This window comes from Cicer arietinum, chromosome 7 (assembly GCF_000331145.2).
Source record: "Cicer arietinum cultivar CDC Frontier isolate Library 1 chromosome 7, Cicar.CDCFrontier_v2.0, whole genome shotgun sequence".
NCBI lineage: Eukaryota > Viridiplantae > Streptophyta > Magnoliopsida > Fabales > Fabaceae > Cicer > Cicer arietinum.
This window is the reverse complement of record NC_021166.2, coordinates 36,921,094-36,925,915: the sequence shown is the minus strand read 5'-3', so window position 1 is coordinate 36,925,915 and position 4,822 is coordinate 36,921,094.

The following is a 4,822-nucleotide window of genomic DNA, read 5'->3' as shown; positions in this document are numbered from 1 at the left end:
AAGGAGAAAAATGGGTCACGGTTAGAGGAAGAAGATGAAGTTTTGAAATTTTCCTTCCTTTCTTTTTCTTTCCTTTGTTTTTCCTTTCTTCCTTTTTCCTTCCTTCCTTTATATACTATTTTCTTTTCCTTTTCCTTCCTTCTAGTTTTCCTTTCTTTTTCCCTCCAAGCAAACATATATATATAAAATAAATATAACTTAACAAATATCTCAAAATCTAGATATTTATTAAATTACCTTTTCACCCGAAACGCCTTAAATTAACCGTAAAGTATTTTCCGCAGTTAAATTCAATTTATTTATCGACGAGAAATTCTAATTGGCATCGAAATATCTTTTTGATTATAAAACTCCAAAATATTATTAACTTTGGCTTCAAAGCCTCCGAGCCAAAATCCAAAATATACCAAAAATACATAAAAGGGTACTTTAAAATTATGGGTCTTACATTACTCCCCCCCTAAAATTAGTTTCGTCCTCGAAACTATGCATCGATAAATAACTCTGGGTGTTGTTCCCTCATCTTGCTCTCCAGTTCCCAAGTCGCATCTCCAGTAATTGGGTTCCAGATCACCTTGACCAACGAAACATCCTTGGTCCTCAACCGCTTAATCTTCCTGTCATCAATTCTCACGGGTGGTACTTCGAACGACAGGTTATCCTTTAGCTGGATTGTGTCTGGTTCGATCACGTGAGATGGATCTGCGAGATATTTCCTCAACTGCGACACATGAAACACGTCATGGATATTGGACAGTATCGGAGGTAATGCAATCCGATAAGCAACCGGCCCAATTCGTGCAGAAATCTGATATGGTCCAATGAATTTCGGAGTCAACTTCTTCGATTTCAAGGCTCTACCTACTCCAGTAGTAGGTGTGACTCTCAGAAATACATGGTCACCCTGTTCGAATTCCAAAAGTCTGCGACGCTTGTCCGCGTAACTCTTCTGGCGATCTTGTGAAGTCTTCATTTTCTCCTTGATCTTCCTTACTTTAGCTGTGGTCTGTTGCACCATCTCTGGTCCGACAATCATATTCTCACCGTCTTTATACCAACACAAGGGCGTTTGACACTTGCGCCCATATAAAGCCTCATATGGTGCCATTCCAATACTTGCGTGGAAACTATTGTTGTAAGTGAACTCAATCAACGGAAGTACATCATCCCAACTTCCTCTATCATCTAAAACACATGCTCTCAACAGATCTTCCAAGGACTGATTTGTCCTTTCAGTCTGTCCGTCCGTTTGTGGATGGTAAGCTGAACTCAATCGTAGCTTCGTTCCCAATGCTTCGTGTAATGCTCCCCAAAAATGTGATGTGAACTTCGGATCACGGTCTGATACAATGCTCGATGGTACCCCGTGTAACCTCACAATTTCAGCAATGTAGATCTCCGTTAGCTGATCTACCTTATAGGTGGTCCTTACCGGCAAAAAGTGAGCAGATTTAGTTAGTCGATCCACTATCACCCATATGGAATCATTCTTTCTCCTTGTCTTTGGTAATCCGGTTATAAAATCCATGGAAATGCTGTCCCACTTCCATTCAGGTATATCTAAAGGTTGCAACATTCCAGCAGGTCGCTGATGTTCCACCTTCGCTTTCTGACAAGTTAGACAAGTGGATACATATTCCGCCACATGTTTCTTCATTCCTGGCCACCAATAATTCTGCCTCAAATCCTGATACATCTTTGTTGCTCCAGGATGAATACTCAGCTTACTCTTATGCGCCTCTTCTAAAATCGTTTTCCGCATATCTGTAATTTCTGGTACACAAATCCTACCATTACACCGCAAAACATTATCTGCCCCAATCTTGAACTCAGTCGTCTTCCCTTGTACTATTAGATTCCTCTTCTCTTGAATTAAGACGTCATCCTGAGAATTCGCAATGTCTTCAAGTAATCCACTCGAGATCTTAATCATTCCGAATTTCAAAATTCCCGGTGCAAACTCTACGTTCAAGTGCAAGTCTCTAAAAGCTTCCCACAACTCTTGTTGTCTAGCCATAATTAGTGAAGACACCGATACACTTCTTCTGCTCAACGCATCAGCCACTACATTGGCCTTCCCAGGGTGGTACTGCAGTGTGAAATCAAAATCCTTGAGAGTCTCCATCCATCGTCTCTGGCGCATGTTCAACTCCTTCTGATCAAACAAATATTTCAAGCTTTTATGGTCGCTGAACACGGTGAACGTGCACCCATATAAATAATGCCTCCAGATCTTTAATGCAAAAACAACCGCGGCAAGCTCCAAATCATGAGTAGGATAGTTCCTCTCATGAATCTTCAATTGTCTCGAGGCATAAGCCACAGCTTTCTTGTGTTGCATCAGAACACATCCTAACCCTTGGTGAGATGCATCACAATAAACTTCATAGGGTTCTTCTGATTGCGGTAATACCAATACAGGTGAGGTCGTCAATTTTCTCTTTAGTAACTGGAAGTTTTCTTCACACTTCTCCGTCCATGCGAACGGTTGATCTTTTCTGGTAAGTTGTGTCAGTGGAGCCACAATCTTAGCAAAACCTTCGATAAACCTCCTGTAGTACCCTGCCAGTCCCACAAAACTTCGTATGTCAGTGACAGTCTGAGGCTGTTTCCAAGCAAGAACCGCCTCAATCTTAGCCGGATCTACAGCGATTCCTTCCTTGGTTATCACATGTCCCAAGAAATTCACTTTCTCTAGCCAAAATTCACACTTCGACAGATTGGCATACAATCGCTTCTCGCGTAAAATCTCAAGAACTTGTCGCAAATGTTCTCCATGCTCTTCTTCAGTCCTTGAATAAATCAATATATCATCAATGAATACCACCACGAATTTATCAAGGAACGAATTAAAGATCCTGTTCATGTAGTCCATGAAAATTGCCGGTGCATTGGTAACTCCGAACGGCATAACCAGGTATTCATAATGTCCGTAGCGGGTTCTGAAAGCTGTTTTCTGAATGTCTCCTTCCCTTACTCGGATCTGATGGTAACCCGACTTCAAGTCAATCTTCGAAAATATCGCGGCCCCTCTCAATTGATCCATCAAATCATCGATTCGTGGCAAAGGATAACGATTCTTAATAGTTGCCTTGTTAAGCTGTCTATAATCCACACATAGGCGCGAGCTTCCGTCCTTCTTCTTAACTAGCAAAACTGGAGCACCCCATGGTGATACACTTGGTCTGATGAATTTCTTCTCCAACAAGTCTTCAATTTGGCCTTTGAGCTCATTTAATTCCAATGGCGACATTCGATAAGGTGCCATTGAAATGGGTCCCGTTCCTGGGTGCAAATCAATGAAGAATTCCACTTCTCTTACCGGTGGCAATCCTGGAATTTCCGTTGGAAATACATCCCGATACTCGTTGACAAGTATCACATCTTCTATATCCACATTTATCTTTGCCTCCACATTTGCCAGAGACAAAAACTCATGAGTCCCTTCACTTAGCGACACTCGGAGTTTGTTAGCAGCTAAATACTTAACAACTCCTGGTTCGGGGAAAAGAACCAATTTACGAGCACAATCCAAGATCACATAATGATAAGACATCCAATCCATACCGAGGATGACCTCGAGTGATTGTAGCGGTAAACAAATTAGATTAACCAAGAAATCCTTATTCTGTATAGTCATTCGACAATGTAAACATGCAGAATTTACGGTTAAGGTCTTAGCAGGTGTGGAAACAACCAAATCAAAAGGTAAAGCAGACACAGATAACTTCAAGCGATTCACACAGTCCATAGCAATGAAGGAATGGGTTGCCCCCGAATCAAAGAGTGCAGTTAGAGTGTTACCTGCAATCTCACAATCACGCTGAATCAGATTACCAGATGGATTTCCCTCTTCAGCATTCACACAATAAATGCGTCCTCTAGCAGTAGGACGGGTAGCCCTAGCTACATTCACCACTGGTTCCACCTTTGGAGCCGTGCAATCCCTTGCCATGTGCCCCGACTTCCGACAATTGTGACAGATGGGGATGTTAGTGGTACAAGCACTAGCATAGTGTCCTTCTCCCCCACATCGGAAACATCGAAGCACTTGCCCCATTTGCCTTCCGAAATTCTGGTTCCCCGGGCGACTCTGCCCACCGTTGTTATTCTGGGGTCGATTATAAGGTTTAGCAACTTGCTTCCCCTTGTTCTGATAATTCGCCCGACTAGGGCCTCCCGAATTAAAATTCCCTACTCGGCTAGCCCTCTTGTTCTTCATATCTTCCACTTCTCTACATTTCTCCACCAGCGCTTGGAAACGTTGAATTCCCAAGGGTAAGACGGAATCTTGAATCTCATACTTCAATCCGTCTTGGAAACGATGACACATGAATGGTTCATCAATTTCTTCCCGGAAGAACCTGAAGTGCCTCGATAGTGATTCAAATTTAGCAGCATACTCGCCCACAGTCATGCTCCCCTGGTGAAGTTTCAGAAAGTCGTCACCCAATTTAGTCCTGGTACTCATCGGGAAGTATTTGTCTAAAAACTTTCTTTTGAACGATTCCCAGTTCACCTCCTCGTGGGCTGCTCCCATCAATAACCTTGCACTCCTCCACCAGTACTCAGCATCCCCCAACAGCATATAAGTGGCATAGCTGACCTTCACTCCCGCCTGACAATTTATCATTTCAAAGATCTTCTCCACTTCTTGGATCCATTGATCCGCCTTCTCTGAATTCTCATCCCCCTTGAACTTAGGAGGATTGTAACGACGGAAGTCTTCTAACCCTCTTGACTTTGCCGCACGGATCTTTCTTCCCCTCTTTTCAAGATCCCGTTGAGTCTTGGCAGCGGTCTGTGCGGCGACAGAAGCAGC